A 12,839-nucleotide genomic window follows, 5' to 3' on the forward strand; every position below is an offset into this window, starting at 1 on the left:
TAGAGGCAGTAGAGCTATCATTCTGAACTTTTTGCAGCTGGATTCATCACAAACATTGCCATGTTTATATTCCTGGCTTTCTTTGATTTTCTCGCTTTCCTAGTACCATCATTGACATGAACATGATAAGTTGCAAAGTGCCAATATTGTGAATTTTCCCGTGTTGGCAGTTTCTAAAAGTTCATTCTGGTTGTTTAAATAAAGTTGTTTTGGGGACTTCCCTGGTGACGCAGTGGTTAAGAATCTGCCTGCCAATGCAGGGGACACGGGTTCGAGCCCTGGTCTGGGAAGATCCCACATGCCGTGGAGCAACTAAGCCCATGCGCCACAACTACTGAGCCTACATGCCACAACTACTGAAGCCCGCGCGCCTAGAGCCTGTGCTCCGCAAAAAGAGAAGCCACCGCAATGAGAAGACTGTGCACCACAACGAAGAGTAGCCCCCGCTCACTGCAACTAGAGAAAAGCCTGCGCACAGTAATGAAGATAATAAAATAATAAAAATAATAAAAAATAATAAAATAAATAAAATAATAAAATAAATAAAAATAATAAAGTTTGATATTTTAGAAATGAAGTGTCTAACAAATAAGGACCTTATGTCATCTCTCATTTGCTCATCTACTTTAAAACTCACGTGAAAGCTTTGACGTGCTTTTACGTCACTCAGACTGCCTATGTTAAGCGATGCTAAGCATAGAGCATATAGTCTCTAGATATTTTATTTTATTTTATTTTATTTGTGGTACACGGGCTTCTCACTGTTGTGGCCTCTCCCGTTGCGGAGCACAGGCTCTGGACGCGCAGGCTCAGCGGCCATGGCTCACGGGCCCAGCCGCTCCGCGGCATGTGGGATCTTCCCGGACCGGGGCACGAACCTGTGTCCCCTGCATCGGCAGGCGGACTCTCAACCACTGCGCCACCAGGGAAGCCCTAGATGTTTTCTGATAAATAAAGCTGAGCTTTTCCAAACCATCCCAACAATTCCACCAGAAGAACCTTGCTAGTTGTATGGCATTGTGTAAGAGAAGATAAAGCACTGATTGTTATTTTCCATTTCTCAAGGGATTGGTGAGTGAAGGCATGTGCCAAAAAGATATTGGGCAGTTCTTGCCAAATTACAAAAATAACCAATTATCAAATTATCTTGCCCTTTCAAACATGTACACACAAATAAAACTAGATTCAAGAGTGCTCTGTGATCAAGGTTTACACCTTTCATCCTCACATGAAAGTTGGGTTATGTTTTCTGAAGTTAAATTAACTATAATAAATCAGAAGGCATCAAAGTCTTCCTCAGAGACTGTGTGAACATCATAGCATCGTAGTGTGTTTTTGTCTTATTCTATCAAGGATCTATGAGACAGGCATATAAAGCACTGAGTGACACAGCCTCTTCCTCTAGGCCTCACTCCTCCCAAAATTTCCATGTTCTCAGTTATAATTCAATCAGCCATGCATGTCATCCTAAAAAAATAAGAGAAACAATGTTTCCCATTCAATTCCCCAGGATTTGGCTTCTAAGGCAATAGGTGAGTTCAGGGTTAGAGATACTTCTCTCCTCACTTGCCATCAATTTGTATAGATCTGAAGAGGCCTGAGAGGTTTTGTGTGCCCTGTTCTATCTCCCTTGTCTGAAGTCTCCATCAGCACCAAGAGCATCTCACTGGGAGTTTGAACTTTCTTTTAGTCGAATCCATTTAGAAAATGACTCACAATTTATGGAATAAAATCGAGAAAATTGATAACTTTTCATTAGGCTGACAAAGTCTTTTTCAGCGCTGGCATCTGAAATGTGTTTTCTATTTAAATTTTATTTATATCAGTCTTCTCTAGTGGGAACGAAATTAAAATGAAAGACCTTACAATCAGTGTACAACTTTCCCATTACTGCCAAGATTGCGAGCACTGGTTTTGCAAAGGAACTTGATGCCAAGAATTTTCTGGGAATAATTTAATATTGGGGATTTCTTGCAAAATGGAATCAACCAAAGTGATATTTTAATGTATCAATAACTATAAAAGTGATTACCTTACCTGTGAAAAGAAAAAAGGGTACTTAACCAACATTATTTGATTCTGGTAAATCTGTAGCCATTCTAGAAAAAAACCTATATTATAGAACCTATAATAACCTAATAAAGTACTTTTTCAAACTGAGAAAATGCTGGTATACAAATATATTCCTCCCAGGAGCCATTTATCACATGGTAAGAACACAGAGAGCTAGCACCCAAAAGGTACATAGATGTACAAGTGGCTTGAAAGTTGCTTGTAAATATCATTTTTAAATCTGATATTCCTTTTGATTTAAAATGTAGAACCATTTTGGAGTTCTTCTCTACACCCACATCTAGGTTAACCCCTTCCCCATTTTGTTGCCATGAATGTAACTGGATCAAATAGAAGTATATGCAGAGGGACACAGAATTCCAGAAGGACAGACATAAATGCACATTCTATTCTGGAATAGCAAGATTCTCCACACTGAGTTGGCTGAACCCGAGAGATCCGTGTGCAGTAGGCACATTCCATCCACTGGGGACCTCCAGGAAATACCGGTGCTCCCTAAGGACTCGAATGTAGTGTTTTTGGTTTTGCTTTTGGCTTAGAGCCTTCCCTATGCCTGACCTCCCTATGCTCTCTTTACTCTGTGACAACCCTCTCAGTTGGATTCTTTGAGGAGGAATTATTCACAAAGAAACTGAGGCCCTATTGCTATAGTAGGTCACTCTTTTGAAAGTCAAGTTGGAACATGAAAGCTGACAGTTAGCTGGGTTCTCCAGTTAAGCCACATGTTTCTGCACCCCCCAAAAAACAAACAAAATCCATATTTCACTGAACTCATTAAGAATGCTAACAATGTTGGTGACGCTGTACAGAAAAATGGGTACATTGGATGAGAAATACCAGTTTGTACAAATTTTCTGGAGGACATATTGATCAGAAGTACCAAATATTTTTTACCCTTTGACTCAGAAATTCCACTCCTTGGAATTCATTCTGGGGAAATAAATACATTTGCAAAGATATGTGTGCAAGGTTGTTCATATAAGCATCCTTTCTAATAGCAATCAGCCAACCAACCCCAAAGAAAGACAACCTAAATTTCCAACAGTAGGGGATTAGTTAAATTAATTAAGATGCAGCCTTCCTATGGAATATTATGCAGGCATTAAAATAATGATGCATTTCATTTATTAATAGACATGGAAAAATGTTTATGATTCAGTGTTTAGGTTTTAAAGAAGGGTAGAAAACTATGTGGTGTGATCTTACTTTTTTCAAAAAAATCTACATTATTTATGTATATACATTTATACAACCATTTTAAATACATATAGTGATCATCTACTATATGCGGCACTGTTCTGGCCGTTTGGAAATATAAAGTCCAAACTTTCATGGAGCTTACCATCAAGTGGGAGGAAAAGGCAAATATCCAGGCCAACAAAGTATGTTCTGTGAATTTGGTAATAGTATGTGCTGAGCACAGGGAGATCAGCTCGGTGCTTTGTGACCGCCTGGAGGGGTGGGATAGGGAGGTGGGAGGGAGGGAGACGCAAGAGGGAGGAGAGGGAACATATGTATATGTATAACTGATTCACTTTGTTATAAAGCAGAAACTAACACACCATTGTAAAGCAATTATACTCCAATAAAGATGTAAAAAAAAAAAGGAAAGAAATGGCAACATCTAACATGAACAAAAAAAAAAGAAAAGAAAAGCCGAACGTGAGGGGAAAGTGGCAGGGTAAGCAGGTGTGAATTAGTTTAGATAAGACCACTCAGAGAACAAACAATTGAATTGAGGCCTGGTTAATGTCAATTCTGGGCGAACACAGCCCAGACAGAGGGTTAGCCAAATCATAAAAGAGGTTTCCAGGTTTGCAGAAGAGCTGGAGGGCCAGAGAGATTGGAACAAAATGAGGGGAGGGGGGTGGAAGTGGGGATGGTGGAAGACATGGTTGAAGAAACAGGCGGGACCAAGTAATGTGGGTGTCTGTAGGCCAATTGTAAAGAGTTTATTCTAAGTGATGGAAACGTTGGAGAGTTTTAAGAGATGAATGATAGGAAATCGTTTGCATTTTAAAAGATCACTCTGGATACTATGTAAGGAATAATCATAGAGAAAGTCTAGGAAAAACATACCCAAATGTAGCAATTTACCTCTGCCTAATGCAATTGTGTTTATTTTCCTTGTTCTAATTATCCATACGCTTTGAATTTTAGAAAAGAATATATATTACTTTTAAAATTGGGGAGGAAAAATGTAAAGTTTTCTATGGTAGGCAAAAATAAGAACATCAAAATGTTTTTGTCCTAACAAAATTACACTTACTATCTACTGTAAACTTCAGGGTTCGTCTTTAACACAGAATGTTAAATTTGAGAATACAAGGGATGTACAGTAGGAAATCTGTCTAATAACCATGGTTCTTTGTGTTCCTTCTTAACTGTATAGTTTAAATTACGTACCTACACAAACACAAAAAAATATAGCTGAATTTAATTCTAAAATAAAACCATCAATTTAGGGAAAGCAAGACCAACATCCAGTGTTTGAAGTATAAGTAGATGCATGAATAGAGTTATCATGTATTGAAAGTGCAAAATAATCCAGAAACGCCAGCCCTGGTGTCCAGACCACGAAGAGGAATGTTATTGTTGGCAGGGATTAGGAGTGTTCCCTTAAGTTGGCAAAAAATCTGAACATTCTTTCTCACCAAGCAGACAGCTTTTTTTCAAAGCAGTAGGAAGTGTATCCCTGCATTCTGATAAGACTGCCCATGAAAAGTAAAAGATTTCTTTGTTTTGTGTTTTATCTTAAAATTCATGTGAAGTTAGCCTTTTACCTCATAGTAAATATTCTTATTTGCTTTAATATGAAAACACTTTGGTTGATTACTTGGTGGTTAAATTACCCCCTCATTATCCCATCATTACATATAGTGTTTCCCACAAGAGATTGTATGCCACTTTAGGGTAGGAACTGTGTCTCTTTTATGTCCAGCACAGTAGTTAATGAATAGCTTTTGAATGAATAAAATATAACTTTTGTCTTCAGATACCTTCAAGGAAAACTATCACTCAAGGAAATTGTACCACTCTTATCTTCTGTCTTTAAGTACTGCCCGTTTCACAATCCACATCCTCACTTCCAGCCTCACCAAGATAAATTGCCTCAGTTTGAAAAGCACTAGAATAGAATTTGTAGAAGAGAAGCAGTGCTAATGAATCCTATCATCAGCTATTAATTCTATGTATGTCTCCAAAATATATTATAGATCCTACCAAGAAGTACAGTCTAATCAGTAAAAAGCAAATATGTGCTTCCCAGAACTAGGATAAACTTCCATTTAAGAAAAAAAAAAGGCACTCACTCTCTATAAAGGTAATTGCATGAATGCATACATAGATAGATAGTGGACATATGGATAAATAACAGTAGTAATTTCCATGTGTTGAGTATAACGTTTATTAGGTATTCTGCTAAGTATCTTATTTCATCTAAAATTCACAATAACCAGTTGTGATTTTTATTAACTCCATTTATAACTCAGGAACCTGAGACTTGAACCAAAGAACTTTCTGAAGCCATTCTACCAGTAAGTGATGGAGTTAAGGTACAAACCTGGGTCCCTCTATTACATACCCAAGAGCTTAGAGACTTAACCATTCCCTAATCCCTCCAAACTGGATCCAATCCTTACATGTGAGCTCACAGGAAAGAGGGAGTTTGGAATGTCTATAGGCAATGTTATTCAATGCCTTTAATTTTCTGTTTGCTTTGATAAAGACAGTCACACACAGGGAGTCGCTGCAGGTCTTGTGAAGAAGAGAATCGGAACAGCTGTTCCAACAGCCTGTGCCAAAAGGGAAGCTGGAGCGCGGTCCCATTCCTCTAATGGAGTTCCAGCCATTGCTTTAAACTGCATGACAGGTTGCACAAAAATGAGCCTGGAAATTTGTCTTGATTGATGTACTTATAACCTACTTCTGGGAACATGAATGCAGTCATATGTTCAGTCATTCAATTTACGCTCAAACTCTCATAAGTCATAGAAGCAAGCTGAGAGTTTGGCATAATATCGAAAAACAATGGTGTACTCACTAACTTTGTGAAGAATTGCCTTTTCTCTTTGGGAACGATTTCATCCTTTTGAGTAATAAAAATGATGATGCTGATGATGATAGTAATAGCTAATATTTATTAAACATTTGCTGAATGCCAGACACTCTGCTAAGTGCTTGGGATGGATTTTCTCATGGGACCCTCACAATCCTTTGATATAGGCACTACTTTGTTTTCTTTCTCTTTTTCTTTCATTTTGCATTCATTCATTTAAAATTGGCAAACCTGTCTCGAGCTACTCTATGCCATTCAAAGATGAATGCAATGTGATCTGTGCCCTCAAGAAGTTCACTACCTAGTGAGTAGGCAGGCACATGAGCTAATAAGCTAATGATTAGAGTCCAGTGTGGTTAGGGTTACAGTTAATATGGTTGAGATACTGGCAACAGTGTTTCCTCAGTTGTTCCTAACATCACGTTCAGCTCTGCCCTGCTTCACAATTCTAGAAAAGGCTTCCAAAAATCAAGACCTATCAGTTCTCTGTTTGAATGCAGTAGGGCTTATCTGGCATTTCAGGTGCTTGCTTCTTCCTTCTTGCATCTTGCACACCACTGCCAAATTCATCTTCCCCAACTATCCCTATAACATGTCCTCCCTTTGCTCACAGAATCTAGAATCTTCAATGACTTAACTTTCCTTAAAAAAAAATTTAATGAAAAAAAAAATTTAAGCCCAAGCATCTTGCTTTCAGAAACTTCTACAATCTTATTAAGAGTTCCTCTTTTCCTACTCCCCACTGTGAATTTGCTCTTCTAGTATATTAATGTATTTACTATTGGAGGAGCACTTTTTGTTCATTTTATCTCTTTACCGTAATTCACGCCAAAATGCCAATAGTGCCTATATTGAGAAACCCTGAACTAAGTTGTAGGCTCTGAGGGCAGGGACTATGTCATGTTCATTATTTTATCGCTCTCAGCAAATCAGGTAGTGCTTTGACTGTGCAAAGTACCCAATAAACATTTGCTGAACTGCAACTCAAGTGTTATCTGCTGAAATGATAAAAAGGGGACCATAGTTCTTAGATAATATGATGTTTATTTTTATTAAGCCATTGCTTATTCTATCTTTTTCTATTTCCGTGGGAAAATTGCTCAAAGTGAACGGCAACAACCAAAGGGGGGAGAAAAAAAAAAACAACAAGATTTCTGCTCCATTTATGATTTATCACTGAAAGATGGATTGACTCTCCTTCTACAGTCTGTCTTCTGCTTGACAGCAATATGACCTGCTATAAGGGTGAAATCAAGACTCATGATTAATTTACATTCCCACCAACAGTGCAAGAGCGTTGCCTTTTCTCCACACCCTCTCCAGCATTTACTGTTACTAGATTTTTTAATGATGGCCATTCTGATCAGTGTGAGATGATATCTCATTGTAGTTTTGATTTGCACTTCTCTAATGATTAATGATGTTGAGCATTCTTTCATGTGTTTGTTGCCAATCTATATATCTTCTTTGGAGAAATGTCTGTTTAGGTCTTCTGGCCATCTTGGGATTGGATTGTTTGTTTTTTTGATATTGAGCTGCATGAGCTGTTTGTAGATTTTGGAGATTAATCCTTTGTCAGTTGCTTCATTTGCAAATATTTTCTCCATTCTGAGGGTTGTCTTTTGGTCTTGTTTATGGTTTCCTTTGCTGTGCAAAAGCTTTGAAATTTCATTAGGTCCCATTTGTTTATTTTTGTTTTTATTTCTATTTCTCTAGGAGGTGGGTCAAAAAGGATCTTGCTGTGATTTATGTCATAGGGTGTTCTGCCTATGTTTTCCTCTAAGAATTTGATAGTGTCTGGCCTTACATTTAGGTCTTTAATCCATTTTGAGTTTATTTTTGTGTATGGTGTTAGGGAGTGTTCTAATTTCATACTTTTACATGTAGCTGTCCAGTTTTCCCAGCACCACTTATTGAAGAGGCTGTCTTTTCTCCCCTGTATATTCTTGCCTCCTTTATCAAAGATAAGGGGACCATATGTGCGTGGGTTTATCTCTGGGCTTTCTATCCTGTTCCATTGATCTATATTTCTGTTTTTGTGACAGTACCATACTGTCTTGATTACTGTAGTTTTGTAGTATAGTCTGAAGTCAGGAAGCCTGATTCCTCCAGCTCCATTTTTCGTTCTCAAGATTGCTTTGGCTATTCGAGGTCTTTTGTGTTTCCATACAAATTGTGAAATTTTTTGTTCTAGTTCTGTAAAAAATGCCAATGGTAGTTTGATAGGGATTGCATTAAATCTATAGATTGCTTTGGGTAGTAGAGTCATTTTCACAATGTTGATTCTTCCAATCCAAGAACATGGTATATCTCTCCATCTATTTGTATCATCTTTAATTTCTTTCATCAGTGTCTTATAATTTTCTGCATACAGGTCTTTTGTTTCATTAGGTAGGTTTTTTCCTAGATATTTTATTCTTTCTGTTGCAGTGGGAGTGACTTTCAGATTTTTCATCATTAGTGTATAGAAATGCCAGAGATTTCTGTGCATTAATTTTGTATCCTGCTACTTTACCAAATTCATTGATACGCTCTAGTAGTTTTCTGGTAGCATCTTTAGGATTCTCTATGTATAGTATCATGTCATCTGCAAACAGTGACAGCATTACTTCTTCTTTTCCGATTTGGATTCCTTTTATTTCTTCTTCTTCTCTGATTGCTGTGGCTAAAACTTCCAAAACTATGTTGAATAGTAGTGGTAAGAGTGAGCAACCTTGCCTTATTCCTGATCTTAGTGGAAATGGTTTCAGTTTTTCACCATTGAGGATGATGTTGGCTGTGGGTTTGTCTTATATGGCCTTTATTATGTTGAGTAAAGTTCCCTCTACGCCTACTTTCTGCAGGGTTTTTATCAGCCACTATGGAGAACAGTATGGAGGTTCCTTAAAAAATTAAAAATAGAACTACCATATGACCCAGAAATCCCACTACTGGGCATATACCCTGAGAAAACCATAATTCAAAAAGAGTCATGTACCACAGTGTTCATTGCAGCTCTATTTACAATAGCCAGGACATGGAAGCAACCTAAGTGTCCATCAACAGGTGAATGGATAAAGAAGAAGTGGCACATATATACAATGGAATATTACTCAGCCATAAAAAGAAACAAAATTGAGTTATTTGTAGTGAGATGGATGGACCCAGAGTCTGTCATACAGAGTGAAGTAAGTCAGAAAGAGAAAGACAAATACCGTATGCTAACACATATATATGGAATCTAAGGGGAAAAAATGTCATGAAGAACCTAGGGGTAAGACAGGAATAAAGACACAGACCTACTAGAGAATGGACTTGAGGATATGGGGAGGGGGAAGGGTAAGCTGTGACAAAGTGAGAGAGTGGCATGGACATATATACACTACCAAACGTAAGGTAGATAGCTAGTGGGAAGCAGCCGCATGGCACAGGGAGATCAGCTCGGTGCTTTGTCACCACCTAGCGGGGTGGGATAGGGAGGGTGGGAGGGAGGGATACGCAAGAGGGAAGAGATATGGGAACATATGTATATGTATAACTGATTCACTTTGTTATAAAACAGAAACTAACACACCATTGTGAAGCAATTATACTCCAATAAAGATGTTAAAAAAAAAAGGACTCATGATTAAAGTGGACTTAGTGATTTTAAGAATATCTCAAGGAAAGATGAATATTCTTGAAAAAGTTGAAGATCAGATATTTTTCTGAACACGGCACATTCATAGAGAGAATCCCAGAATGCCAGTGTTAAAAGGGACCTTTAAGACCCTTTTTCATAATCACCACAGACAAGACAGAATTAGGTTTTGCAGCTGATATTTAATTAATTCAGTTCTTCTAAGTGATAAAAGTTCTTAGAGCAGTTACGCATCTACCTCATAAGTTTCTCATGGATTCAGAAAGTGTTCACTAGTGAGAATTTCTATTAGAACGCTACAACTAATGAAATCAAGCAATGTGTAGCTGAGACTAAGAAGAAACAAGTGTAACGAGCTGTCCCTTGCCCAAATTACTTTTCAAGTTAATTTTACAAGAAACTGAATTTTTTTGTTTTATGCAAGTGTTTGTGTTGATATGAAATTTATTTCCAATAATAATAGAGCAGGGATTCCCTGGTGGCACAGTGGTTGGGAGTCCGCCTGCCAACGCAGGGGACATGGGTTCGAGCCCTGGTCCATGAGGATCCCACATGCCACGGAGCAACTAAGCCCGTGCGCCACAACTACTGAGCCTGTGCTCTAGAGCCCACGTGCCACAACTACTGAAGCCCGCTGGCCTAGAGCCTGTGGTCCGCAACAAGAGAAACCACCGCAATGAGAAGCACGCGCACCGACGAAGAGTAGCCCCCGCTCGGCACAACTAGAGAAAGCCTGCACGCAGCAACGAAGAACCAAGGCAGCCAAAAATAATAAAATAGAATAAAATTTTAAAAATAGAGCGGAGAGAATTCATTTATCCACTCAGCAGGCAATACATGTTTTTTTGGAGACCTATGAATTTTGAATACAAAACTAGAATGAGTTAGCACTATCGTGATGGAAAACATAGATTTTGTGGTTAAGCAGGCCTGGATTCTTGCGTTAATTTCTGAACTTCCTACCTGTGTAAGCTTGGGAAAGTTACTTAACCGTTATGGGCTTTAGTTTTTTTATCTAAAAAAAAATGGGTTCATCATAATATCTACTTCATAGGGTTGCTTTGAAGACTGAGATAATACATTTAAAAGTACCTAACACAGAGACACGTAAGAAGCATTCAGAAATGTCAGTTATCAGTTTTATTATTGAACTGACCACTATAATTCAGACTTTTAGAATTATTTTTATTTATGGTTTTATCATTATAATTATCTCTAAGAAAAAAAATATTTAAAAACAACTAAATATCATTAATATTAGCTCATTTTATTAAATCTAATTGATCACTCCTTGTCCAATAATCAGAAGGTTTTCAGTAGCTTCCGAATTGGGAGAAGACGAGGCAATTTTTAGAGCCTTTCTTTGTGAACTTTTTTAAAGATATTGCAGGAAATACGAGTTCATGAAAAAACTAGGATGCGAGACTATAGTTTGACCTAGGCCCTAAAATAATATATATTAAGATGACTGTGGAATGCACAAAGCAGAAACAAAATAGGTCTAATAGCATCTTTAGAAAAGCAACCCTGGTAAAATGAACTAGATTCTAATAAGCCAGAGAGTAGTGCCAAGTCATCAAACTCCATTTAGAAAGGCAACTGTAACAGTTTTTAGAGACCGTGGGCAAGTCTGGGACATTTTCATTCTTAGAAAGCTTTTTCTCTTCCCCTCCAAGCCAGTGGTCTCTATAAACTTGAATTAAAAGTCATACTTGGGTTTTGAGATGTATTCTTTTTCCTACTGTCTACATTTTCATTTAGGAGATATTAATGCTTGAGAGAAAGAGGAGAAAGTGCTTTGTTAGCTTGCAGCAAAGTAAGTCAGCTGTGAGAGGGCACAGCAGCGAAAAGAAGATGGAACAGGGTCTTTTAGAAAGAGGCAAAGGTGCTCATGTCTGACCTTACCAGTAGTTGTTCACTATTTGTGTGCCCCTGTGAAAAAAGAGGGACAAATTCTAAATCAAAGACCACTGGGAAAGGCAGTTTCCCCTCAGAGAGTGTCCATTCGTGATGGTCGAGATGCAGGGCAGCAGTATTGAAATATTAGGTGGGCTTTAAGGGGACACACATGGCAAATGTGATTGGCCTGTTTGTGACTGAGCTCTAGCAGGCAGGGAGCCTCAGACTGAAGGCTCTCAATAAACACTGCCAAACACTGACTTGTATCTGACGTTACTGGAAGCTTTGCCGTTTATTTTTTTTTCCCCTTCAAGGCCACATATGTTTTTCTTGCTGTCAGAATATATGCTTCTCTATTTAGTATTGTTACCTATTAATTCACACAAATAAGGCCTCCTAACTCCTGACTAGCTTCTTCTTCTAGTCCATACCCTGATGCTGAGACCTGTTGTTAAAAAGAAAATCATCCAGAACGTTCATAATCATTTTGGACTCTGTGAAGGATTCGTGTTTTCTGTTATCAGTCTGTGTTTTACCAAAATTATCACATTGTCCTGCATAAGGATAGAACTATGTGCAAGATTTTCCTTCCTCTGCTTGCCCTATCCAATGTAGTTGCATCTTAGGCGATTTGGTCTGGTCCACGTATAAGGCGAGCATCACATCCAGGCAAAGTTACCCTTGAAAAAAAATCCTCAAATTGACTGTATAATAGAGTAGAAACGATTTTGCATATATAATCCTGCAGAGTAATTTTTATTCAAAGGAAAGTTTGAGGAAGACTGTATTCTAAAGGAGGGGAAGTCTGAAATAAGAAAAGTCTAGAAGGGGGAAACCTAAATGCAGGTAGATGTCCGGACGTTTCAACCATTCTGCTTCTAAGGTAGCAATCTAATCCCTCTAGTGAATGCTGGGTGGATAGAGGATTTTAATGTGCTCCTGCTTCCCTGTGGCGTGGACTCCATTTCGTTTTAAGATTAATCTTCTGTGACATTAAGAAATGTCATGTGGGTTCTTTGTTGTTGTGAGAATTAAACGTCAGGATGGAGACAGGGTGGAAATGTGAGGGGTTGGGAAGCGACCAATTTTCTTTTAGATAAAGACCTAGAGTTTCAGTCCAGTGTAAAGACAGCCACTTGGAAAGTATCACAGAAGAAACACTCACAGACATTTTAAGGATTTTGCAGGAAA

General features: G+C 38.2%; 1 protein-coding gene across 1 annotated transcript in view; it reads left to right on the forward strand.

Moving 5' to 3' along the window:
* Positions 1-12,839, forward strand: part of TAFA1 (TAFA chemokine like family member 1) — a 776,700-nt gene that overhangs the window by 756,251 nt on the left and 7,610 nt on the right. The window lies entirely within an intron of this gene.

The sequence above is a fragment of the Aethalodelphis obliquidens genome, unplaced genomic scaffold (assembly GCF_003676395.1).
Source record: "Aethalodelphis obliquidens isolate GAN/ISIS:26980383/991018 unplaced genomic scaffold, ASM367639v1 scaffold22, whole genome shotgun sequence".
Taxonomy (NCBI): Eukaryota; Metazoa; Chordata; class Mammalia; order Artiodactyla; family Delphinidae; genus Aethalodelphis; species Aethalodelphis obliquidens.